Raw genomic sequence first — 27,175 nt, forward strand, 5'->3', positions numbered from 1 at the left:
TGCACTTCCTCTGTAATCCCTCCTTTAAATGTAAGAACTTTACTTTATGCACTTCCTCTGTAAATCCTCCTGGAAATGTAAGAACTTTACTTTGTGCACATCCCCTGTAATCCCTCCTGGAAATGTAAGAACTTTACTTTATGCACTTCCTCTGTAAATCCTCCTGGAAATGTAAGAACTTTACTTTATGCACTTCATCTGTAATCCCTCCTGGAAATGTAAGAACTTTACTTTATGCACTTCCTATGTAATCCCTCCTGGAAATGTAAGAAATCTACTTTGTGCACTTCCTCTGTAATCCCTCCTGGAAATGTAAGAAATCTACTTTGTGCACTTCCTCTGTAATCCCTCCTGGGAATGTAAGAATGTTGTGCATTTCCTCTGTAATTCCTCCTGGAAATGTAAGAACTTTACTTTCTGCACTTCCTCTTTAATCCCTCCTGGAAATGTAAGAACTTTACTTTCTGCACTTCCTCTTTAATCCCTCCTGGAAATGTAAAAACTCTACTTTGTGCACTTCCTCTGTAATCCGTCCTGGAAATGTAAGAACTTTGTGCACTTCCTCTGTAATTCCTCATGGAAATGTAAGAACTCTACTTTATGCAATTCCTCTGTAATTCCTCCTGGAAATGTAAGAACTCTACTTTGTGCATTTCCTCTATAATTCCTCCTGGAAATGTATGAACTTTACTTTATGCACTTCCTCAGTAATCCCTCCTGGAAATGTAAGAACTTTACTTTGTGCACTTTCTATGTAAATCCTCCTGGAAATGTAAGAACTTTACTTTATGCACTTACTCTGTAATCCCTCCTGGAAATGTAAGAACTTTACTTTGTGCACTTCCTATGTAATCCCTCCTGGAAATGTAAGAAATCTACTTTGTGCACTTCCTCTGTAATCTCTCCTGGAAATATAAGAACGTTGTGCATTTCCTCTGTAATTGCTCCTGGAAATGTAAGAACATTACTTTATGCACATACCCTGTAATCCCTCCTGCAAATGTAAGAACTTTACTTTATGCACTTCCTCTGTAAATCCTCCTGGAAATGTAAGAACTTTACTTTGTGCTCATCCCCTGTAATCCCTCCTGGAAATGTAAGAACTTTACTTTATGCACTTCCTCTGTAAATCCTCCTGGAAATGTAAGAACTTTACTTTATGCACTTCATCTGTAAATCCTCCTGGAAATGTAAGAACTTTACTTTATGCACTTCTTCTGTAATCCCTCCTGGAAATGTAAGAACTCTACTTTGTGCATTTCCTCTATAATTCCTCCTGGAAATATAAGAACTTTATGCACTTCTTCTGTAATCCCACCTGGAAATGTAAGAACTCTACTTTGTGCACATCCTCTGTAAGTCATCCTGGAAATGTAAGAACTTTACTTTATGCACTTCCTCTGTAATACCTCCTGGAAATGTAAGAACTTTACTTTGTGCACTTCCTCTTTAATTCCTCATGGAAATGTAAGAACTTTACTTTATGTACTTCCTCTGCAATCCCTCCTGGAAATGTAAGAACTCTACTTTGTGCACATCCCCTGTAATCCCTCCTGGAAATGTAAGGACTCTACTTTGTGCACTTCCTCTGTAATCCCTCCTGGAAATGTAAGGACTCTATTTTGTGCATTTCCTCTATAATTCCTCCTGGAAATGTGAGAACTTTACTTTATGCACTTACTCTGTAAATACTCCTGGAAATGTAAGAACTCTACTTTCTGCACTTCCTCTTTAATTACTCATGGAAATGTAAGAAGTTTACTTTATGCGCTTCCTCTGTAATCCCTCCTGAAAATGTAAGGACTCTATTTTGTGCACTTCCTCTGTAATCCCTCCTGGAAATGTAAGGACTCTACTTTCTGCACTTCCACTTTAATTCCTCATGGAAATGTAAGAACTTTACTATATGCACTTCCTCTGTAATCCCTCCTGGAAATGTAAGAACTTTACTTTATGCACTTCCTCTGTAATCCCTCCTGGAAATGTAAGAGCTTTACTTTATGCACTTCCTCTTTAATCCCTCCTGGAAATGTAAGACATCTACTTCGTGCACTTCCTCTGTAATCCCTCCTGGAAATGTAAGAATGTTGTGCATTTCCTCTGTAATTCCTCCTGGAAATTTAAGAACTTTACTTTATGCACTTCCTCTGTAATCCCTCCTGGAAATGTAAGAACTTTACTTTATGCACTTCCTCTGTAAATCCTCCTGGAAACGTAAGAACTTTACTTTATGCACTTCCTCTGTAATCCCTTCTGGAAATGTAAGAACTATACTTTGTGCATTTCCACTATAATTCCTCCTGGAAATGTAAGAACTTTACTTTATGCAAGTCCACTGTAATCCCTCCTGGAAATGTAAGAACTTTACTTTATGCACTTCCTCTGTAATCCCTCCTGGAAATGTAAGAAATCTACTTTGTGCACTTCCTCTGTAAGTCCTCCTGGAAATGTAAGAACTTTACTTCATGCACTTCCTCTGTAATCCCTTCTGGAAATGTAAGAACTTTACTTTATGCACTTCCTCTGTAATCCCTCCTGGAAATGTAAGAACTTTACTTTGTGCACTTCCTCTGTAAGTCCTCCTGGAAATGTAAGAACTTTACTTTATGCACTTCCTCTGTAATCCCTTCTGGAAATGTAAGAACTTTACTTTGTGCACTTCCTCTGTAAGTCCTCCTGGAAATGTAAGAACTTTACTTTATGCACTTCCTCTGTAATCCCTTCTGGAAATGTAAGAACTTTACTTTATGCACTTCCTCTGTAATCCCTCCTGGAAATGTAAGGACTCTACTTTGTGCATTTCCTCTATAATTCCTCCTGGAAATGTAAGAACTTTACTTTATGCACTTCCTCTGTAATCCCTCCTGGAAATGTAAGAACTTTACTTTATGCACTTCCTCTGTAATCCCTCCTGGAAATGTAAGAAATCTACTTTGTGCACTTCCTCTGTAATCTCTCCTGGAAATATAAGAACGTTGTGCATTTCCTCTGTAATTGCTCCTGGAAATGTAAGAACATTACTTTATGCACATACCCTGTAATCCCTCCTGCAAATGTAAGAACTTTACTTTATGCACTTCCTCTGTAAATCCTCCTGGAAATGTAAGAACTTTACTTTGTGCTCATCCCCTGTAATCCCTCCTGGAAATGTAAGAACTTTACTTTATGCACTTCCTCTGTAAATCCTCCTGGAAATGTAAGAACTTTACTTTATGCACTTCATCTGTAAATCCTCCTGGAAATGTAAGAACTTTACTTTATGCACTTCTTCTGTAATCCCTCCTGGAAATGTAAGAACTCTACTTTGTGCATTTCCTCTATAATTCCTCCTGGAAATATAAGAACTTTATGCACTTCTTCTGTAATCCCACCTGGAAATGTAAGAACTCTACTTTGTGCACATCCTCTGTAAGTCATCCTGGAAATGTAAGAACTTTACTTTATGCACTTCCTCTGAAATACCTCCTGGAAATGTAAGAACTTTACTTTGTGCACTTCCTCTTTAATTCCTCATGGAAATGTAAGAACTTTACTTTATGCACATCCGATGTAATCCCTCCTGGAAATGTAAGGACTCTACTTTGTGCACTTCCTCTGTAATCCCTCCTGGAAATGTAAGGACTCTATTTTGTGCATTTCCTCTATAATTCCTCCTGGAAATGTGAGAACTTTACTTTATGCACTTCCTCTGTAATCCCTCCAGGAAATGTAAGAACTTTACTTTATGCACTTACTCTGTAAATACTCCTGGAAATGTAAGAACTCTACTTTCTGCACTTCCTCTTTAATTACTCATGGAAATGTAAGAAGTTTACTTTATGCGCTTCCTCTGTAATCCCTCCTGAAAATGTAAGGACTCTATTTTGTGCACTTCCTCTGTAATCCCTCCTGGAAATGTAAGGACTCTACTTTCTGCACTTCCACTTTAATTCCTCATGGAAATGTAAGAACTTTACTATATGCACTTCCTCTGTAATCCCTCCTGGAAATGTAAGAACTTTACTTTATGCACTTCCTCTGTAATCCCTCCTGGAAATGTAAGAGCTTTACTTTATGCACTTCCTCTTTAATCCCTCCTGGAAATGTAAGACATCTACTTCGTGCACTTCCTCTGTAATCCCTCCTGGAAATGTAAGAATGTTGTGCATTTCCTCTGTAATTCCTCCTGGAAATTTAAGAACTTTACTTTATGCACTTCCTCTGTAATCCCTCCTGGAAATGTAAGAACTTTACTTTATGCACTTCCTCTGTAATCCCTCCTGTAAATGTAAGAACTTTACTTTATGCACTTCCTCTGTAAATCCTCCTGGAAACGTAAGAACTTTACTTTATGCACTTCCTCTGTAATCCCTTCTGGAAATGTAAGAACTATACTTTGTGCATTTCCACTATAATTCCTCCTGGAAATGTAAGAACTTTACTTTATGCAAGTCCACTGTAATCCCTCCTGGAAATGTAAGAACTTTACTTTATGCACTTCCTCTGTAATCCCTCCTGGAAATGTAAGAAATCTACTTTGTGCACTTCCTCTGTAAGTCCTCCTGGAAATGTAAGAACTTTACTTCATGCACTTCCTCTGTAATCCCTTCTGGAAATGTAAGAACTTTACTTTATGCACTTCCTCTGTAATCCCTCCTGGAAATGTAAGAACTTTACTTTGTGCACTTCCTCTGTAAGTCCTCCTGGAAATGTAAGAACTTTACTTTATGCACTTCCTCTGTAATCCCTTCTGGAAATGTAAGAACTTTACTTTGTGCACTTCCTCTGTAAGTCCTCCTGGAAATGTAAGAACTTTACTTTATGCACTTCCTCTGTAATCCCTTCTGGAAATGTAAGAACTTTACTTTATACACTTCCTCTGTAATCCCTCCTGGAAATGTAAGGACTCTACTTTGTGCATTTCCTCTATAATTCCTCCTGGAAATGTAAGAACTTTACTTTATGCACTTCCTCTGTAATCCCTCCTGGAAATGTAAGAACTTTACTTTATGCACTTCCTCTGTAATCCCTCCCGGAAATGTAAGAAATCTTCTTTGTGCACCTCCTCTGTAATCCCTCCTGGAAATGTAAGAAATCTACTTTGTGCACTTCCTCTGTAATCCCTCCTGTATATGTAAAAATGTTGTGCATTTCCTCTGTAATTCCTCCTGGAAATGTAAGAACTTTACTTTATGCACTTCCTCTGTAATCCCTTCTGGAAATTTAAGAACTTTACTTTATGCACTTCCTCTGTAATCCCTCCTGGAAATGTAAGAACTTTACTTTATGCACTTCCTCTGTAAATCCTTCTGGAAATCTAAGAACTTTACTTTGTGCACATCCCCTGTAATCCCTCCTGGAAATGTAAGGACTCTACTTTGTGCACTTCCTCTGTAATCCCTCCTGGAAATGTAAGAACTTTACTTTCTGCACTTCCTCTTTAATCCCTCCTGGAAATGTAAAAACTCTACTTTGTGCACTTCCTTTGTAATCCCTCCTGGAAATGTAAGAACTTTACTTTATGCACTTCCTCTGTAATCCCTCCTGGAAATGTAAGAAATCTTCTTTGTGCACTTCCTCTGTAATCCCTCCTGGAAATGTAAGAAATCTACTTTGTGCACTTCCTCTGTAATCCCTCCTGGAAATGTAAGAATGTTGTGCATTTCCTCTGTAATCCCTCCTGGAAATGTAAGAACTTTACTTTATGCACTTCCTCTGTAATCCCTCCTGGAAATGTAAGAACTTTACTTTATACACTTCCTCTGTAAATCCTTCTGGAAATGTAAGAACTTTACTTTGTGCACATCCCCTGTAATCCCTCCTGGAAATGTAAGGACTCTACTTTGTGCATTTCCTCTATAATTCCTCCTGGAAATGTAAGAACTTTACTTTATGCACTTCCTCTGTAATCCCTCCTGGAAATGTAAGAATTTTACTTTATGCACTTCCTCTGTAATCCCTCCTGGAAATGTAAGAACTCTACTTTGCGCATTTCCTCTATAATTCCTCCTGGAAATGTAAGAACTTTACTTTATGCACTTCCTCTGTAATCCCTCCTGGAATTGTAAGAACTTTACTTTATGCCCTTCCTCTGTAAATACTCCTGGAAATGTAAGAACTCTACTTTCTTCACTTCCTCTTTAATTTCTCATGGAAATGTAAGAACTTTACTTTAGGCACTTCCTCTGTAATCCCTCCTGGAAATGTAAGAACTTTACTTTTTGCACTTCCTCTGTAAATACTCCTGGAAATGTAAGATCTTTGCTATATGCACTTCCTCTGTAATCCCTCCTGGAAATGTAAGAAATCTACTTTGTGCACTTCCTCTGTAATCCCTCCTGGAAATGTAAGAACGTTGTGCATTTCCTCTGTAATTGCTCCTAGAAATGTAATAAATTTACTTTATGCACTTCCTCTGTAAATCCTCCTGGAAATGTAAGAACTTTACTTTATGCACTTCCTCTATAATCCCTCCTGGAAATGTAAGAACTTTACTTTATGCACTTCCTCTGTAAATCCTCCTGGAAATGTAAGAACTTTACTTTATGCACTTCCTCTGTAAATCCTCCTGGAAATGTAAGAACTTTACTTTATGCACTTCCTCTCTAATCCCTCCTGGAAATGTAAGAACTCTACTTTGTGCATTTCCTCTATAATTCCTCCTGGAAATGTAAGAACTTTATGCACTTCCTCTGTAATCCCTCCTGGAAATGTAAGAACTTTACTTTATGCACTTCCTCTGTAAATCCTCCTGGAAATGTAAGAACTTTACTTTATGCACTTCCTCTGTAAATCCTCCTGGAAATGTAAGAACTTTACTTTGTGCACATCCCCTGTAATCTCTCCTGGAAATGTAAGGACTCTACTTTATGCACTTCTTCTGTAATCCCTCCTGGAAATGTAAGAACTTTACTTTATGCACTTCCTCTGTAATCCCTCCTGGAAATGTAAGAACTTTACTTTATGCACTTCTTCTGTAATCCCACCTGGAAATGTAAGAACTCTACTTTGTACACTTCCTCTGTAATCCCTCCTGGAAATGTAAGAACTTTACTTTCTGCACTTCCTCTTTAATCCCTCCTGGAAATGTAAAAACTCTACTTTGTGCACTTCCTCTGTAATCACTCCTGGAAATGTAAGAACTTTGTGCACTTCCTCTGTAATTCCTCCTGGAAATGTAAGAACTCTACTTTATGCACTTCCTCTGTAATTCCTCCTGGAAATGTAAGAACTCTACTTTGTGCATTTCCTCTATAATTCCTCCTGGAAATGTAAGAACTTTACTTTATGCACTTCCTCTGTAATCTCTCCTGGAAATGTAAGAACTTTACTTTATGCACTTCCTCTGTAATTCCTCCTGGAAATGTAAGAACTCTACTTTGTGCATTTCCTCTATAATTCCTCCTGGAAATGTAAGAACTTTACTTTATGCACTTCCTCTGTAATCTCTCCTGGAAATGTAAGAACTCTACTTTATGCACTTCCTCTGTAATCCCTCCTGGAAATGTAAGAACTCTACTTTGTGCATTTCCTCTATAATTCCTCATGGAAATGTAAGAACTTTACTTTATGCACTTCCTCTGTAATCCCTCCTGGAAATGTTAGAACTTTACGTTATGCACTTCCTCTGTAAATACTCCTGGAAATGTAAGAACTCTACTTTCTGCACTTCCTCTTTAATTCCTCATGGAAATGTAAGAACTTAACTTTATTCTCTTCCTCTGTAATCCATCGTGGAAATGCAAGAACTTAACATTTTGCAATTCCTCTGTAAATACTCCTGGAAATGTAAGAACTTTACTTTATGCACTTCCTCTGTAATCCCTCCTGGAAATGTAAGAACTTTACTTTGTGCACTTCCTCTGTAATCCCTCCTGGAAATGTAAGGACTCTACTTTGTGCACTTCCTCTGTAATCCCTCCTGGAAATGTAAGAACTTTACTTTATGCACTTCCTCTGTAATCCCTCCTGGAAATTTAAGAAATCTACTTTGTGCACTTCCTCTGTAATCCCTCCTGGAAATGTAAGAACGTTGTGCATTTCCTCTGTAATTCCTCCTGGAAATGTAAGAACTTTACTTTATGCACATCCCCTGTAATCCCTCCTGGAAATGTAAGAACTTTACTACATGCACTTCCTCTGTAATCCCTCCTGGAAATGTAAGAACTTTACTTTATGCACTTCCTCTGTAATTCCTCCTGGAAATGTGAGAAATCTACTTTGTGCACTTCCTCTGTAATCCCTCCTGGAAATGTAAGAACGTTGTGCATTTCCTCTGTAATTCCTCCTGGAAAGGTAAGAACTTTACTTTATGCACTTCCTCTGTAATCCTTCCTGGAAATGTAAAAAAAAACATAAAAAATTGACAGCTCTCCTGACAGGTTTATTTTAGTCTATTCCTGAATGAAATACCAATTCAGAAACCTCATTTTTTAAGTAAGGTTTATGCAGTTCCTCTGTTATCCCTCCTGGAAATGTGTGATTAATTTGATTGTTGGTGTTTCCATTCTCCTTGTCAATGGGATGTATCCCTATTCCCTAACCATTCTGTCTTGTCTTTAATGGGGAGGTTTTCCAACCAGTTTTTAATTTATTCATACATTTCCAGGATGGATAACTGAGGAACAGCACAAACCAGTGTTTGATAAAAGATGCTACAGATTTCAGCTCTCCTGACAAGTTTGTTTTAGTGTATTCTTGTCTACCCATTGAAATACCGATTCAGAAACCTCATATTTTAGAAGGTTTTTGCAGTTCCTCCGTTATCCCTTCTGGAAATTTATGACTAAATTGACTGTTGGTGTTATCATTCTCTTCGTCAATGGGTTGTATCCATACATATACTGTCTTTCCTTAATGGGGAGGGTTACACCCAGCTTTCATTTATTCATACATTTCCAGGAGGGCTAACAAGAGGAACAGTATAAAGCAGAGTTAAATAAAAGATATTACAAAATTCAGCTATCCAGACATGTTTGTTTTTAATAAATTCCCATATTTCTCATGAAATACCTTTTCAGAAGCCTCATTTCTAAGAACTAAGCTCTATGCAGTTCCTCTGTTATAAATTGACAGCCAAAGTCCCCATTCTGTTTGTCAATGGGATGTCCAATCAAGTGTGTCAATGGCACACTGTGTAGAGACATCTCCATGGGGAAAGGCAAAGCCTAGCTGTCAATTTAAAAAAAAAAAAAATTCCAGGAGGGGTAAAAGAGGAAAAGCACAAAACAGAGTTCAATAAAATATTTTATAGAATTATCCTTTCCAGACATATCTGTTTTAGTACACTCCCATATTCTGCATGAAATGACAATTTTAGATTATCTCTACTTTCACCCTCTGTTGTCCCTCCTGGGAATGAATGAGTAATCTGAAAATTGGGTGTTGCCATTCCCTTGTCCATACCCACTGTGCAATCAATGATAAAACTGTGTAGAATAACATCCCATGGAGCACAGTAATACTAAGCTGTCAATTTATTTCTACATTTCCAGGAGGGATAACAGAGGAACGGCACAACAGTGAGTGCTAAAATGCTCAGAAGTATCTACTAAAACAGATGGAATTAAGCCCATAGAGATCGTTTGTAAATTGCCGACTTCTCGGAGTCATTTCTCTACACCTAAAAATGCAAATTTTCCTTTCGTACAACAAATAAAAAAAACATTATTATTCGTTTTATGCAGAACGGAGCGAAATAAATAAGGGATTATTATTATCGATCTCCTCTGCCCTCCGCGTATATAGCAGGAGGAAACATCCAAGGATTGTTTTTTAATATGGTTTCACATAAAAGGTTGGATGACAAACATCTTCAAGGAGTTCAACCCCTATTATGTGCAGCATAAAGCAGGATGGAACAGCCACTCGCTCAGTGAGCTCTGCTCGCTCTGCGGCTGCTGCCAGGGGATTATACACAGTGACATATTATTTTTTAGCCAATAGATTACTCATCTAAATGGCAGTAAATAAAGATTACCCAAAATAAGGTGCACGTAAGCCGTCCAGTATTGTTATGGGTGTTTTCTAAAAAATAAAGTGAGGAAGCACAGGAATGGTGGAGGAGTGAGGAAGCACAGGAATGGTGGAGGAGTGAGGAAGCACAAGAATGGTGGAGGGGTGAGGAAGCACAAGAATGGTGGAGGAGTGAGGAAGCACAGGAATGGTGGAGGAGTGAGGAAGCACAGGAATGGTGGAGGGGTGAGGAAGCACAGGAATGGTGGAGGAGTGAGGAAGCACAAGAATGGTGGAGGGGTGAGGAAGCACAGGAATGGTGGAGGGGTGAGGAAGCACAGGAATGGTGGAGGAGTGAGGAAGCACAGGAATGGTGGAGGGGTGAGGAAGCACAGGAATGGTGGAGGAGTGAGGAAGCACAAGAATGGTGGAGGAGTGAGGAAGCACAGGAATGGTGGAGGGGTGAGGAAGCACAGGAATAGTGGAGGAGTGAGGAAGCACAGGAATGGTGGAGGGGTGAGGAAGCACAGGAATGGTGGAGGGGTGAGGAAGCACAGGAATGGTGGAGGGGTGAGGAAGCACAGGAATGGTGGAGGGGTGAGGAAGCACAGGAATGGTGAAGGAGTGAGGAAGCACAGGAATGGTGAAGGAGTGAGGAAGCACAGGAATGGCAGAAGACTGAGGAAGCACAGGAATGGTGGAGGGGTCAGGAAGCACAGGAATGATGGAGGGGTGAGGAAGCACAGGAATGGTGGAGGAGTGAGGAAGCACAGGAATGGCAGAAGACTGAGGAAGCACAGGAATGGCAGAAGACTGAGGAAGCACAGGAATGGCAGAAGACTGAGGAAGCACAGGAATGGCAGAGGACTGAGGAAGCACAGGAATGGCAGAGGACTGAGGAAGCAGAGAAATGGGGGAGGACTGACTGAGGAAGCACAGGAATGGCAGAGGACTAAGGAAGCACAGGAATGGCAGAAGACTGAGGAAGCAGAGGAATGGTGGAGGACTGACTGAGGAAGCACAAGAATGGCGGAGGACTGACTGAAGAAGCACAGGATTGGCGGAGGACTAAGGAAGCACAGGGATGGCAGAAGACTGAGGAAGCACAGGAATGGCAGAAGACTGAGGAAGCACAGGAATGGTGAAGGAGTGAGGAAGCACAGGAATGGTGGAGGAGTGAGGAAGCACAGGAATGGTGAAGGAGTGAGGAAGCACAGGAATGGTGGAGGATTGAGGAAGCACAGGAATGGCAGAAGACTGAGGAAGCACAGGAATGGCAGAAGACTGTGGATGCCCAGGAATGGCAGAAGACTGAGGAAGCAAAGTTGTTAGCTAACCATTACTTACAAATTGCAGGGGATCCTTCCACTGGACGTCCCACCAAGAACCTGTCACCTCCTAAAAATGGGGCTCTGGGTCCTGGAAGCCAGGCTCTCAGCCTAAAAGGAGCAGTAGGGCACATGCTTGACCTCAGCTCCATTCATACAGGACTGTTGGAAACGGTGGAGCGCTGTACTGGGCTTTCTCCAGCAGTAGCAGTCCTATAGACAATGATTCACATGGAGGTTGAGCATTCAAGATGGGACTGATCCTCAAGATCCATAACCGTCTTCCATGGGGAACCTCAAGTAGTGAGTAAACTACCCCCCCCGCTATCCTGTAATTTTGGGATTACTTTAAATTCTGGGAATCCTCTCTTCGTAGGGTCTGCAGTGGGATCTCTGAAGGTCAAGGAACCTATGGAGTACTCCCTTTTCTATGGCCCCTGCAATAAAACAATTGAAAGGGGAGAATGGTCCAAGGATCAAGGAGGGGCCAGCACCCTTTTCTCTATGTACGCCCCTGAATATGTCACCGCATTTTTATGAAGAACCACAAATCCTGAAATCCTGTAGGTTCTTGAAATTTGCTGGTGGGTAATCGGAGCCCACTTTTACTCAGCTCCCAATTAACCCTTTGCATGCTACACCGTATATATATATGTGTATATATATATATATATATATCTGTAGCTTTGTCGCGATAAAAACATGGGGGCTCGGACACATTTCTTGCACTTGGGCCCCAAGCTGTTAATGTCCACCCCAACTTTTTTCAACCTATGTAACTATGTAGAATGCACATAAGGAAAATGCTTGAAATGCAATTCCCAATAATATTATTGGTGTATGGCATTACATGTTAAGCAGTTGTCTTTGGTGTATGGCATTGTCTGTTAAGCAGTTGTCTTTAGTTTTTGGCATTGTCTGCTAAGCAGTTGTCTTTAGTTTATGGAGTTGCCTGTTAAGCAGTTGTCTTTGGTGTATGGCATTGCCTGTTAAGCAGTTGTCTTTGGTGTATGGCATTGTCTGTTAAGCAGTTTTCTTTGGTGTATGGCATTGTCTGCTAAGCAGTTGTCTTTAGTTTATGGCGTTGTCTGTTAAACAGTTGTCTTTGGTGTATGGCATTGTCTGTTAAGCAGTTGTGTTTGGTGTATGGCATTGTCTGTTAAGCAGTTGTCTTTGGTGTATGGCATTGTCTGTTAAGCAGTTGTCTTTGGTGTATGGCATTGTCTGTTAAGCAGTTGTCTTTGGTGTATGGCATTGCCTGTTAAGCAGTAGTCTTTGGTGTATGGCATTGTCTGTTAAGCAGTTGTCTTTAGTTTATGGCGTTGTCTGTTAAGCAGTTGTCTTTGGTGTATGGCATTGTCTGTTAAGCAGTTGTCTTTAGTGTATGGCATTGTCTGTTAAGCAGTTGTCTTTAGTTTATGGCGTTGTCTGTTAAGCAGTTGTCTTTGGTGTATGGCATTGTCTGTTAAGCAGTTGTCTTTAGTGTATGGCATTGTCTGTTAAGCAGTTGTATTTGGTGTATGGCATTGTCTGTTAAGCAGTTGTCTTTAGTTTATGGCGTTGTCTGTTAAGCAGTTGTCCTTGGTGTATGGCATTGTCTGTTAAGCAGTTGTCTTTGGTGTATGGCATTGTCTGTTAAGCAGTTGTCTTTGGTGTATGGCATTGTCTGTTAAGCAGTTGTCTTTGGTGTATGGCAGTGTCTGTTAAGCAGTTGTCTTTGGTGTATGGCATTGTCTGTTAAGCAGTTGTCTTTAGTTTATGGCGTTGTCTGTTAAGCAGTTGTCTTTGGTGTATGGCATTGTCTGTTAAGCAGTTGTCTTTGGTGTATGGCATTGTCTGTTAAGCAGTTGTCTTTGGTGTATGGCATTGTCTGTTAAGCAGTTGTCTTTGGTGTATGGCGTTGTCTGTTAAGCAGTTGTCTTTGGTGTATGGCATTGTCTGTTAAGCAGTTGTCTTTGGTGTATGGCATTGTCTGTTAAGCAGTTGTCTTTGGTGTATGGCATTGTCTGTTAAGCAGTTGTCTTTGGTGTATGGCATTGTCTGTTAAGCAGTTGTCTTTGGTGTATGGCATTGTCTGTTAAGCAGTTGTCTTTAGTTTATGGCGTTGTCTGTTAAGCAGTTGTCTTTGGTGTATGGCATTGCCTGTTAAGCAGTTGTCTTTGGTGTATGGCATTGTCTGTTAAGCAGTTGTCTTTAGTTTATGGCGTTGTCTGTTAAGCAGTTGTCTTTGGTGTATGGCATTGCCTGTTAAGCAGTTGTGTTTGGTGTATGGCATTGTCTGCTAAGCAGTTGTCTTTAGTTTATGGCGTTGTCTGTTAAGCAGTTGTCTTTAGTTTATGGCGTTGTCTGTTAAGCAGTTGTCTTTGGTGTATGGCATTGTCTGTTAAGCAGTTGTCTTTGGTGTATGGCATTACCTGTTAAGCAGTTGTCTTTGGTGTATGGCATTGCCTGTTAAGCAGTTGTCTTTGGTGTATGGCATTGTCTGTTAAGCAGTTGTCTTTTGTGTATGGCATTGTCTGTTAAGCAGTTGTATTTGGTGTATGGCATTGTCTGTTAAGCAGTTGTCTTTGGTGTATGGCATTGTCTGTTAAGCAGTTGTCTTTGGTGTATGGCGTTGTCTGTTAAGCAGTTGTCTTTGGTGTATGGCATTGTCTGCTAAGCAGTTGTCTTTAGTTTATGGCGTTGTCTGTTAAGCAGTTGTCTTTAGTTTATGGCGTTGTCTGTTAAGCAGTTGTCTTTGGTGTATGGCATTGTCTGTTAAGCAGTCGTCTTTGGTGTATAGCATTGTCTGTTAAGCAGTTGTCTTTGGTGTATAGCATTGTCTGTTAAGCAGTTGTCTTTGGTGTATAGCATTGTCTGTTAAGCAGTTGTCTTTGGTGTATGGCATTGTCTGTTAAGCAGTTGTCTTTGGTGTATGGCATTGTCTGTTAAGCAGTTGTCTTTGGTGTATGGCATTGTCTGTTAAGCAGTTGTCTTTGGTGTATGGCATTGTCTGTTAAGCAGTTGTCTTTGGTGTATGGCATTGTCTGTTAAGCAGTTGTCTTTGGTGTATGGCATTGTCTGTTAAGCAGTTGTCTTTGGTGTATGGCATTGTCTGTTAAGCAGTTGTCTTTGGTGTATGGCAGTGTCTGTTAAGCAGTTGTCTTTAGTTTATGGCGTTGTCTGTTAAGCAGTTGTCTTTGGTGTATGGCATTGCCTGTTAAGCAGTTGTCTTTGGTGTATGGCATTGTCTGTTAAGCAGTTGTCTTTAGTTTATGGCGTTGTCTGTTAAGCAGTTGTCTTTGGTGTATGGCATTGCCTGTTAAGCAGTTGTGTTTGGTGTATGGCATTGTCTGCTAAGCAGTTGTCTTTAGTTTATGGCGTTGTCTGTTAAGCAGTTGTCTTTGGTGTATGGCATTGTCTGTTAAGCAGTTAGTTGTCTTTGGTGTATGGCATTGTCTGTTAAGCAGTTGTCTTTGGTGTATGGCATTACCTGTTAAGCAGTTGTCTTTGGTGTATGGCATTGCCTGTTAAGCAGTTGTCTTTGGTGTATGGCATTGTCTGTTAAGCAGTTGTCTTTTGTGTATGGCATTGTCTGTTAAGCAGTTGTATTTGGTGTATGGCATTGTCTGTTAAGCAGTTGTCTTTGGTGTATGGCATTGTCTGTTAAGCAGTTGTCTTTGGTGTATGGCGTTGTCTGTTAAGCAGTTGTCTTTGGTGTATGGCATTGTCTGCTAAGCAGTTGTCTTTAGTTTATGGCGTTGTCTGTTAAGCAGTTGTCTTTAGTTTATGGCGTTGTCTGTTAAGCAGTTGTCTTTGGTGTATGGCATTGTCTGTTAAGCAGTTGTCTTTGGTGTATAGCATTGTCTGTTAAGCAGTTGTCTTTGGTGTATAGCATTGTCTGTTAAGCAGTTGTCTTTGGTGTATAGCATTGTCTGTTAAGCAGTTGTCTTCGGTGTATGGCGTTGTCTGTTAAGCAGTTGTCTTTAGTTTATGGCGTTGTCTGTTAAGCAGTTGTCTTTGGTGTATAGCATTGTCTGTTAAGCAGTTGTCTTTGGTGTATAGCATTGTCTGTTAAGCAGTTGTCTTTGGTGCATGGCATTGTCTGTTAAGCAGTTGTCTTTGATGTATGGCATTGCCTGTTAAGCAGTTGTCTTTGGTGTATGGCATTGCCTGTTAAGCAGTTGTCTTTGGTGTATGGCGTTGTCTGCTAAGCAGTTGTCTTTGGTGTATGGCGCTGCCTGTTAAGCAGTTATCTTTAGTTTTTGGCATTGCCTGTTAAGCAGTTGTCTTTGGGGTATGGCATTGCCTGTTAAGCAGTTGTCTTTGGTGTATGGCGTTGTCTGCTAAGCAGTTGTCTTTAGTTTATGGCGTTGCCTGTTAAGCAGTTGTCTTTGGTGTATGGCATTGCCTGTTAAGCAGTTGTATTTGGTGTATGGCATTGTCTGTTAAGCAGTTGTCTTTGGTGTATGGCATTGTCTGTTAAGCAGTTGTCTTTGGTGTATGGCATTGTCTGTTAAGCAGTTGTCTTTGGTGTATGGCATTGCCTGTTAAGCAGTTGTCTTTAGTTTTTGGCATTGTCTGCTAAGCAGTTGTCTTTAGTTTATGGCGTTGCCTGATAAGCAGTTGTCTTTGGTGTATGGCATTGCCTGTTAAGCAGTTGTCTTTGGTGTATGCATTGCTTGTTAAGCAGTTGTCTTTGGTGTATGGCAGTGTCTGTTAAGCAGTTGTCTTTGGTGTATGGCATTGCCTATTAAGCAGTTGTCTTTGGTGTATGTCATTGTCTGCTAAGCAGTTGTCTTTAGTTTATGGCGTTGTCTGTTAAGCAGTTGTCTTTGGTGTATGGCATTGTCTGTTAAGCAGTTGGCTTTGGTGTATGGCATTGCCTGTTAAGCAGTAATCTTTGGTGTATGGCATTGTCTGTTAAGCAGTTGTCTTTAGTTTATGGCGTTGTCTGTTAAGCAGTTGTCTTTGGTGTATGGCATTGTCTGTTAAGCAGTTGTCTTTAGTTTATGGCGTTGTCTGTTAAGCAGTTGTCTTTGGTGTATGGCATTGTCTGTTAAGCAGTTGTCTTTGGTGTATGGCATTGTCTGTTAAGCAGTTGTATTTGGTGTATGGCATTGTCTGTTAAGCAGTTGTCTTTAGTTTATGGCGTTGTCTGTTAAGCAGTTGTCTTTGGTGTATGGCATTGTCTGTTAAGCAGTTGTCTTTGGTGTATGGCATTGTCTGTTAAGCAGTTGTCTTTGGTGTATGGCATTGTCTGTTAAGCAGTTGTCTTTGGTGTATGGCATTGTCTGTTAAGCAGTTGTCTTTAGTGTATGGCATTGTCTGTTAAGCAGTTGTCTTTGGTGTATGGCATTGTCTGTTAAGCAGTTGTATTTGGTGTATGGCATTGTCTGTTAAGCAGTTGTCTTTAGTTTATGGCGTTGTCTGTTAAGCAGTTGTCTTTGGTGTATGGCATTGTCTGTTAAGCAGTTGTTTTTGGTGTATGGCATTGTCTGTTAAGCAGTTGTATTTGGTGTATGGCATTGTCTGTTAAGCAGTTGTCTTTAGTTTATGGCGTTGTCTGTTAAGCAGTTGTCTTTGGTGTATGGCATTGTCTGTTAAGCAGTTGTCTTTGGTGTATGGCATTGTCTGTTAAGCAGTTGTATTTGGTGTATGGCATTGTCTGTTAAGCAGTTGTCTTTAGTTTATGGCGTTGTCTGTTAAGCAGTTGTCTTTGGTGTATGGCATTGTCTGTTAAGCAGTTGTCTTTAGTGTATGGCATTGTCTGTTAAGCAGTTGTATTTGGTGTATGGCATTGACTGTTAAGCAGTTGTCTTTGGTGTATGGCAGTGTCTGTTAAGCAGTTGTCTTTGGTGTATGGCAGTGTCTGTTAAGCAGTTGTCTTTGGTGTATGGCATTGTCTGTTAAGCAGTTGTCTTTGGTGTATGGCATTGTCTGTTAAGCAGTTGTCTTTGGTGTATGGCATTGTCTGTTAAGCAGTTGTCTTTGGTGTATGGCATTGTCTGTTAAGCAGTTGTCTTTGGTGTATGGCATTGTCTGTTAAGCAGTTGTCTTTAGTTTATGGCTTTGTCTGTTAAGCAGTTGTCTTTGGTGTATGGCATTGTCTGTTAAGCAGTTGTCTTTGGTGTATGGCATTGTGTGTTAAGCAGTTGTCTTTGGTGTATGGCATTGTCTGTTAAGCAGTTGTCTTTGGTGTATGGCGTTGTCTGTTAAGCAGTTGTCTTTGGTGTATGGCATTGTCTGTTAAGCAGTTGTCTTTGGTGTATGGCATTGTCTGATAAGCAGTTGTCTTTGGTGTATGGCATTGTCTGTTAAGCAGTTGTCTTTGGTGTATGGCATTGTCTGTTAAGCAGTTGTCTTTGGTGTATGGCATTGTCTGTTAAGCAGTTGTCTTTGGTGTATGGCAGTGTCTGTTAAGCAGTTGTCTTTAGTTTATGGCGTTGTCTGTTAAGCAGTTGTCTTTGGTGTATGGCATTGCCTGTTAAGCAGTTGTCTTTGGTGTATGGCATTGTCTGTTAAGCAGTTGTCTTTAGTTTATGGCATTGTCTGTTAAGCAGTTGTCTTTGGTGTATGGCATTGTCTGCTAAGCAGTTGTCTTTAGTTTATGGCGTTGTCTGTTAAGCAGTTGTCTTTGGTGTATGGCATTGTCTGTTAAGCAGTTGTCTTTGGTGTATGGCATTGTCTGTTAAGCAGTTGTCTTTGGTGTATGGCATTGTCTGTTAAGCAGTTGTCTTTGGTGTATGGCATTACCTGTTAAGCAGTTGTCTTTGGTGTATGGCATTACCTGTTAAGCAGTTGTCTTTGGTGTATGGCATTACCTGTTAAGCAGTTGTCTTTGGTGTATGGCATTGCCTGTTAAGCAGTTGTCTTTGGTGTATGGCAGTGTCTGTTAAGCAGTTGTATTTGGTGTATGGCATTGTCTGTTAAGCAGTTGTCTTTGGTGTATGGCGTTGTCTGTTAAGCAGTTGTCTTTGGTGTATGGCATTCTGTGCTAAGCAGTTGTCTTTAGTTTATGGCGTTGTCTGTTAAGCAGTTGTCTTTAGTTTATGGCGTTGTCTGTTAAGCAGTTGTCTTCGGTGTATGGCATTGTCTGTTAAGCAGTTGTCTTTGGTTTATGGCATTGTCTGTTAAGCAGTTGTCTTTGGTGCATGGCATTGTCTGTTAAGCAGATGTCTTTGGTGTATGGCATTGTCTGCTAAGCAGTTGTCTTTGGTGTATGGCGTTGCCTGTTAAGCAGTTGTCTTTAGTTTTTGGCATTGCCTGTTAAGCAGTTGTCTTTGGTGTATGGCATTGTCTGTTAAGCAGTTGTCTTTGGTGTATGGCATTGTCTGTTAAGCAGTTGTCTTTGGTGTATGGCGTTGTCTGCTAAGCAGTTGTCTTTAGTTTATGGCGTTGCCTGTTAAGCAGTTGTCTTTGGTGTATGGCATTGCCTGTTAAGCAGTTGTCTTTGGTGTATGGCATTGCCTGTTAAGCAGTTGTCTTTGGTGTATGGCGTTGCCTGTTAAGCAGTTGTCTTTAGTTTTTGGCATTGCCTGTTAAGCAGTTGTCTTTGGTGTATGGCATTGCCTGTTAAGCAGTTGTCTTTGGTGTATGGCGTTGTCTGCTAAGCAGTTGTCTTTAGTTTATGGCGTTGCCTGTTAAGCAGTTGTCTTTGGTGTATGGCATTGCCTGTTAAGCAGTTGTCTTTGGTGTATGGCATTGTCTGTTAAGCAGTTGTCTTTGGTGTATGGCATTGTCTGTTAAGCAGTTGTCTTTGGTGTATGGCATTGCCTGTTAAGCAGTTGTCTTTAGTTTTTGGCATTGTCTGCTAAGCAGTTGTCTTTAGTTTATGGCGTTGCCTGATAAGCAGTTGTCTTTGGTGTATGGCATTGCCTGTTAAGCAGTTGTCTTTAGTTTATGGCATTGTCTGTTAAGCAGTTGTCTTTGGTGTATGGCATTGCTTGTTAAGCAGTTGTCTTTGGTGTATGGCATTGCCTGTTAAGCAGTTGTCTTTGGTGTATGTCATTGTCTGCTAAGCAGTTGTCTTTAGTTTATGGCGTTGTCTGTTAAGCAGTTGTCTTTGGTGTATGGCGTTGTCTGTTAAGCAGTTGTCTTTGGTGTATGGCATTGTCTGTTAAGCAGTTGTCTTTGGTGTATGGCATTGTCTGTTAAGCAGTTGTCTTTGGTATATGGCATTGTCTGTTAAGCAGTTGTCTTTGGTGTATGGCGTTGTCTGCTAAGCAGTTGTCTTTAGTGTATGGCATTGCCTGTTAAGCAGTAATCTTTGGTGTATGGCAGTGTCTGTTAAGCAGTTGTATTTGGTGCATGGCATTGTCTGTTAAGCAGTTGTCTATAGTGTATGGCATTGCCTGTTAAGCAGTTGTCTTTGGTGTATGGCAGTGTCTGTTAAGCAGTTGTCTTTGGTGTATGGCATTGCCTGTTAAGCAGTTGTCTTTGGTGTATGGCATTGTCTTTTAAGCAGTTGTCTTTGGTGTATGGCATTGTCTGTTAAGCAGTTGTCTTTGGTGTATGGCATTGCCTGTTAAGCAGTTGTCTTTAGTTTTTGGCATTGTCTGCTAAGCAGTTGTCTTTAGTTTATGGCGTTGCCTGTTAAGCAGTTGTCTTTGGTGTATTTCAGTGTCTGTTAAGCAGTTGTCTTTGGTGTATGGCATTGTCTGTTAAGCAGTTGTCGTTGGTGTATGGCATTGCCTGTTAAGCAGTTGTCTTTAGTTTATGGCATTGTCTGTTAAGCAGTTGTCTTTAGTTTATGGCATTGTCTGTTAAGCAGTTGTCTTTGGTGTATGTCATTGTCTGCTAAGCAGTTGTCTTTAGTTTATGGCGTTGTCTGTTAAGCAGTTGTCTTTGGTGTATGGCGTTTTCTGTTAAGCAGTTGTCTTTGGTGTATGGCATTGCCTGTTAAGCAGTTGTCTTTGGTGTATGGCATTGCCTGTTAAGCAGTTGTCTTTGGTGTATGGCATTGTCTGTTAAGCAGTTGTCTTTGGTGTATGGCATTGCCTGTTAAGCAGTTGTCTTTGGTGTATGGCAGTGTCTGTTAAGCAGTTGTCTTTGGTGTATGGCATTGTCTGTTAAGCAGTTGTCTTTTGTGTATGGCATTGCCTGTTAAGCAGTTGTCTATAGTGTATGGCATTGCCTGTTAAGCAGTTTTCTTTGGTGTATGGCAGTATCTGTTAAGCAGTTGTCTTTGGTGTATGGCAGTGTCTGTTAAGCAGTTGTCTTTGGTGTATGGCATTGCCTGTTAAGCAGTAATCTTTGGTGTATGGCAGTGTCTGTTAAGCAGTTGTCTTTGGTGTATGGCATTGTCTGTTAAGCAGTTGTCATTGGTGTATGGCAGTGTCTGTTAAGCAGTTGTCTTTGGTGTATGGCATTGCCTATTAAGCAGTTGTCTTTCGTGTATGGCATTGCCTGTTAAGCAGTTGTCTTTGGTGTATGGCATTGTTTGCTAAGCAGTTGTCTTTAGTTTATGGCGTTGTCTGTTAAGCAGTTGTCTTTGGTGTATTTCAGTGTCTGTTAAGCAGTTGTCTTTGGTGTATGACATTGTCTGTTAAACAGTTGTCTTTGGTGTATGGCATTGCCTGTTAAGCAGTTGTCTTTAGTTTATGGCATTGTCTGTTAAGCAGTTGTCTTTGGTGTATGGCATTGCCTGTTAAGCAGTTGTCTTTGGTGTATGGCATTGCCTGTTAAGCAGTTGTCTTTGGTGTATGGCGTTAAGCAGTTGTCTTTGGTGTATGGCATTGCCTGTTAAGCAGTTGTCTTTGGTGTATGGCATTGTCTGTTAAGCAGTTGTCTTTGGTGTATGGCATTGTCTGTTAAGCAGTTGTCTTTGGTGTATGGCATTGCCTGTTAAGCAGTTGTCTTTGGTGTATGGCATTGCCTGTTAAGCAGTTGTCTTTGGTGCATGGCATTGCCTGTTAAGCATTTGTCTTTGGTGTATGGCATTGTCTGTTAAGCAGTTGTCTTTGGTGTATGGCATTGTCTGTTAAGCAGTTGTCTTTGGTGTATGGCATTGCCTGTTAAGCAGTTGTCTTTGGTGTATGGCATTGTCTGTTAAGCAGTTGTCTTTGGTGTATGGCATTGTCTGTTAAGCAGTTGTCTTTAGTGTATGGCGTTGTCTGTTAAGCAGTTGTCTTTGGTGTATGCCATTGCCTGTTAAGCAGTTGTCTTTGGTGTATGGCATTGTCTGTTAAGCAGTTATCTTTGGTGTATGGCATTGTCTGTTAAGCAGTTGTCTTTGGTGCATGGCATTGTCTGTTAAGCAGTTGTCTATTGTGTATGGCATTGTCTGTTAAGCAGTTGTCTTTGGTGTATGGCATTGTCTGTTAAACAGTTGTCTTTGGTGTATGGCATTGTCTTAAGCAGTTGTCTTTGGTGTATGGCGTTGCCTGTTAAGCAGTTGTCTTTGGTGTATGGCATTGTCTTAAGCAGTTGTCTTTGGTGTATGGCATTGTCTGTTAAGCAGTTGTCTTTGGTGTATGGCACTGTCTGTTAAGCAATTGTCTTTGGTGCATGGCATTGCCTGTTAAGCAGTTGTCTTTGGTGTATGGCATTGCCTGTTAAGCAGTTGTCTTTGGTGCATGGCGTTGCCTGTTAAGCTGTTGTCTTTGGTGTATGGCTGTGTCTGTTAAGCAGTTGTCTTTGGTGTATGGCATTGTCTGTTAAGCAGTTGTCTTTGGTGTATGGCATTGCCTGTTAAGCAGTTGTCTTTGGTGTATGGCAGTGTCTGTTAAGCAGTTGTCTTTAGTGTATGGCATTGCCGGTTAAGCAGTTGTCTTTGGTGTATGGCAGTGTCTGTTAAGCAGTTGTCCTTGGTGTATGGCAGTGTCTGTTAAGCAGTTGTCTTTGGTGTATGGCATTGTCTGTTAAGCAGTTGTCTTTGGTGTATGGCATTGTCTGTTAAGCAGTTGTCTTTGGTGTATGGCATTGCCTGTTAAGCAGTTGTCTTTGGTGTATGGCATTGCCTGTTAAGCAGTTGTCTTTGGTGTATGGCGTTAAGCAGTTGTCTTTGGTGTATGGCATTGCCTGTTAAGCAGTTGTCTTTGGTGTATGGCATTGTCTGTTAAGCAGTTGTCTTTGGTGTATGGCATTGTCTGTTAAGCAGTTGTCTTTGGTGTATGGCATTGCCTGTTAAGCAGTTGTCTTTGGTGTATGGCATTGCCTGTTAAGCAGTTGTCTTTGGTGCATGGCATTGCCTGTTAAGCATTTGTCTTTGGTGTATGGCATTGTCTGTTAAGCATTTGTCTTTGGTGTATGGCATTGTCTGTTAAGCAGTTGTCTTTGGTGTATGGCATTGTCTGTTAAGCAGTTGTCTTTGGTGTATGGCATTGCCTGTTAAGCAGTTGTCTTTGGTGTATGGCATTGTCTGTTAAGCAGTTGTCTTTGGTGTATGGCATTGTCTGTTAAGCAGTTGTCTTTAGTGTATGGCGTTGTCTGTTAAGCAGTTGTCTTTGGTGTATGCCATTGCCTGTTAAGCAGTTGTCTTTGGTGTATGGCATTGTCTGTTAAGCAGTTATCTTTGGTGTATGGCATTGTCTGTTAAGCAGTTGTCTTTGGTGCATGGCATTGTCTGTTAAGCAGTTGTCTATTGTGTATGGCATTGTCTGTTAAGCAGTTGTCTTTGGTGTATGGCATTGTCTGTTAAGCAGTTGTCTTTGGTGTATGGCATTGTCTGTTAAGCAGTTGTCTTTGGTGCATGGCATTGTCTGCTAAGCAGTTGTCTTTAGTTTATGGCGTTGTCTGTTAAGCAGTTGTCTTTGGTGTATGGCATTGTCTGTTAAGCAGTTGTCTTTGGTGTATGGCATTGTCTGTTAAGCAGTTGTCTTTGGTGTATGGCATTGTCTGTTAAGCAGTTGTGTTTGGTGTATGGCATTGTCTGCTAAGCAGTTGTCTTTAGTTTATGGCGTTGTCTGTTAAGCAGTTGTCTTTGGTGTATGGCATTGTCTGTTAAGCAGTTAGTTGTCTTTGGTGTATGGCATTGTCTGTTAAGCAGTTGTCTTTGGTGTATGGCATTACCTGTTAAGCAGTTGTCTTTGGTGTATGGCATTGCCTGTTAAGCAGTTGTCTTTGGTGTATGGCATTGTCTGTTAAGCAGTTGTCTTTTGTGTATGGCATTGTCTGTTAAGCAGTTGTATTTGGTGTATGGCATTGTCTGTTAAGCAGTTGTCTTTGGTGTATGGCATTGTCTGTTAAGCAGTTGTCTTTGGTGTATGGCGTTGTCTGTTAAGCAGTTGTCTTTGGTGTATGGCATTGTCTGCTAAGCAGTTGTCTTTAGTTTATGGCGTTGTCTGTTAAGCAGTTGTCTTTAGTTTATGGCGTTGTCTGTTAAGCAGTTGTCTTTGGTGTATGGCATTGTCTGTTAAGCAGTTGTCTTTGGTGTATAGCATTGTCTGTTAAGCAGTTGTCTTTGGTGTATAGCATTGTCTGTTAAGCAGTTGTCTTTGGTGTATAGCATTGTCTGTTAAGCAGTTGTCTTCGGTGTATGGCGTTGTCTGTTAAGCAGTTGTCTTTAGTTTATGGCGTTGTCTGTTAAGCAGTTGTCTTTGGTGTATAGCATTGTCTGTTAAGCAGTTGTCTTTGGTGTATAGCATTGTCTGTTAAGCAGTTGTCTTTGGTGCATGGCATTGTCTGTTAAGCAGTTGTCTTTGATGTATGGCATTGCCTGTTAAGCAGTTGTCTTTGGTGTATGGCATTGCCTGTTAAGCAGTTGTCTTTGGTGTATGGCGTTGTCTGCTAAGCAGTTGTCTTTGGTGTATGGCGCTGCCTGTTAAGCAGTTATCTTTAGTTTTTGGCATTGCCTGTTAAGCAGTTGTCTTTGGGGTATGGCATTGCCTGTTAAGCAGTTGTCTTTGGTGTATGGCGTTGTCTGCTAAGCAGTTGTCTTTAGTTTATGGCGTTGCCTGTTAAGCAGTTGTCTTTGGTGTATGGCATTGCCTGTTAAGCAGTTGTATTTGGTGTATGGCATTGTCTGTTAAGCAGTTGTCTTTGGTGTATGGCATTGTCTGTTAAGCAGTTGTCTTTGGTGTATGGCATTGTCTGTTAAGCAGTTGTCTTTGGTGTATGGCATTGCCTGTTAAGCAGTTGTCTTTAGTTTTTGGCATTGTCTGCTAAGCAGTTGTCTTTAGTTTATGGCGTTGCCTGATAAGCAGTTGTCTTTGGTGTATGGCATTGCCTGTTAAGCAGTTGTCTTTGGTGTATGCATTGCTTGTTAAGCAGTTGTCTTTGGTGTATGGCAGTGTCTGTTAAGCAGTTGTCTTTGGTGTATGGCATTGCCTATTAAGCAGTTGTCTTTGGTGTATGTCATTGTCTGCTAAGCAGTTGTCTTTAGTTTATGGCGTTGTCTGTTAAGCAGTTGTCTTTGGTGTATGGCATTGTCTGTTAAGCAGTTGGCTTTGGTGTATGGCATTGCCTGTTAAGCAGTAATCTTTGGTGTATGGCATTGTCTGTTAAGCAGTTGTCTTTAGTTTATGGCGTTGTCTGTTAAGCAGTTGTCTTTGGTGTATGGCATTGTCTGTTAAGCAGTTGTCTTTAGTTTATGGCGTTGTCTGTTAAGCAGTTGTCTTTGGTGTATGGCATTGTCTGTTAAGCAGTTGTCTTTGGTGTATGGCATTGTCTGTTAAGCAGTTGTATTTGGTGTATGGCATTGTCTGTTAAGCAGTTGTCTTTAGTTTATGGCGTTGTCTGTTAAGCAGTTGTCTTTGGTGTATGGCATTGTCTGTTAAGCAGTTGTCTTTGGTGTATGGCATTGTCTGTTAAGCAGTTGTCTTTGGTGTATGGCATTGTCTGTTAAGCAGTTGTCTTTGGTGTATGGCATTGTCTGTTAAGCAGTTGTCTTTAGTGTATGGCATTGTCTGTTAAGCAGTTGTCTTTGGTGTATGGCATTGTCTGTTAAGCAGTTGTATTTGGTGTATGGCATTGTCTGTTAAGCAGTTGTCTTTAGTTTATGGCGTTGTCTGTTAAGCAGTTGTCTTTGGTGTATGGCATTGTCTGTTAAGCAGTTGTTTTTGGTGTATGGCATTGTCTGTTAAGCAGTTGTATTTGGTGTATGGCATTGTCTGTTAAGCAGTTGTCTTTAGTTTATGGCGTTGTCTGTTAAGCAGTTGTCTTTGGTGTATGGCATTGTCTGTTAAGCAGTTGTCTTTGGTGTATGGCATTGTCTGTTAAGCAGTTGTATTTGGTGTATGGCATTGTCTGTTAAGCAGTTGTCTTTAGTTTATGGCGTTGTCTGTTAAGCAGTTGTCTTTGGTGTATGGCATTGTCTGTTAAGCAGTTGTCTTTAGTGTATGGCATTGTCTGTTAAGCAGTTGTATTTGGTGTATGGCATTGACTGTTAAGCAGTTGTCTTTGGTGTATGGCAGTGTCTGTTAAGCAGTTGTCTTTGGTGTATGGCAGTGTCTGTTAAGCAGTTGTCTTTGGTGTATGGCATTGTCTGTTAAGCAGTTGTCTTTGGTGTATGGCATTGTCTGTTAAGCAGTTGTCTTTGGTGTATGGCATTGTCTGTTAAGCAGTTGTCTTTGGTGTATGGCATTGTCTGTTAAGCAGTTGTCTTTGGTGTATGGCATTGTCTGTTAAGCAGTTGTCTTTAGTTTATGGCTTTGTCTGTTAAGCAGTTGTCTTTGGTGTATGGCATTGTCTGTTAAGCAGTTGTCTTTGGTGTATGGCATTGTGTGTTAAGCAGTTGTCTTTGGTGTATGGCATTGTCTGTTAAGCAGTTGTCTTTGGTGTATGGCGTTGTCTGTTAAGCAGTTGTCTTTGGTGTATGGCATTGTCTGTTAAGCAGTTGTCTTTGGTGTATGGCATTGTCTGATAAGCAGTTGTCTTTGGTGTATGGCATTGTCTGTTAAGCAGTTGTCTTTGGTGTATGGCATTGTCTGTTAAGCAGTTGTCTTTGGTGTATGGCATTGTCTGTTAAGCAGTTGTCTTTGGTGTATGGCAGTGTCTGTTAAGCAGTTGTCTTTAGTTTATGGCGTTGTCTGTTAAGCAGTTGTCTTTGGTGTATGGCATTGCCTGTTAAGCAGTTGTCTTTGGTGTATGGCATTGTCTGTTAAGCAGTTGTCTTTAGTTTATGGCATTGTCTGTTAAGCAGTTGTCTTTGGTGTATGGCATTGTCTGCTAAGCAGTTGTCTTTAGTTTATGGCGTTGTCTGTTAAGCAGTTGTCTTTGGTGTATGGCATTGTCTGTTAAGCAGTTGTCTTTGGTGTATGGCATTGTCTGCTAAGCAGTTGTCTTTGGTGTATGGCATTGTCTGTTAAGCAGTTGTCTTTGGTGTATGGCATTGTCTGTTAAGCAGTTGTCTTTGGTGTATGGCATTACCTGTTAAGCAGTTGTCTTTGGTGTATGGCATTACCTGTTAAGCAGTTGTCTTTGGTGTATGGCATTACCTGTTAAGCAGTTGTCTTTGGTGTATGGCATTGCCTGTTAAGCAGTTGTCTTTGGTGTATGGCAGTGTCTGTTAAGCAGTTGTATTTGGTGTATGGCATTGTCTGTTAAGCAGTTGTCTTTGGTGTATGGCGTTGTCTGTTAAGCAGTTGTCTTTGGTGTATGGCATTCTGTGCTAAGCAGTTGTCTTTAGTTTATGGCGTTGTCTGTTAAGCAGTTGTCTTTAGTTTATGGCGTTGTCTGTTAAGCAGTTGTCTTCGGTGTATGGCATTGTCTGTTAAGCAGTTGTCTTTGGTTTATGGCATTGTCTGTTAAGCAGTTGTCTTTGGTGCATGGCATTGTCTGTTAAGCAGATGTCTTTGGTGTATGGCATTGTCTGCTAAGCAGTTGTCTTTGGTGTATGGCGTTGCCTGTTAAGCAGTTGTCTTTAGTTTTTGGCATTGCCTGTTAAGCAGTTGTCTTTGGTGTATGGCATTGTCTGTTAAGCAGTTGTCTTTGGTGTATGGCATTGTCTGTTAAGCAGTTGTCTTTGGTGTATGGCGTTGTCTGCTAAGCAGTTG

Source organism: Phyllobates terribilis, unplaced genomic scaffold (genome assembly GCF_046119375.1).
Source record: "Phyllobates terribilis strain yellow unplaced genomic scaffold, ASM4611937v1 Scaffold_303__1_contigs__length_2303217, whole genome shotgun sequence".
NCBI classification, from domain to species: domain Eukaryota; kingdom Metazoa; phylum Chordata; class Amphibia; order Anura; family Dendrobatidae; genus Phyllobates; species Phyllobates terribilis.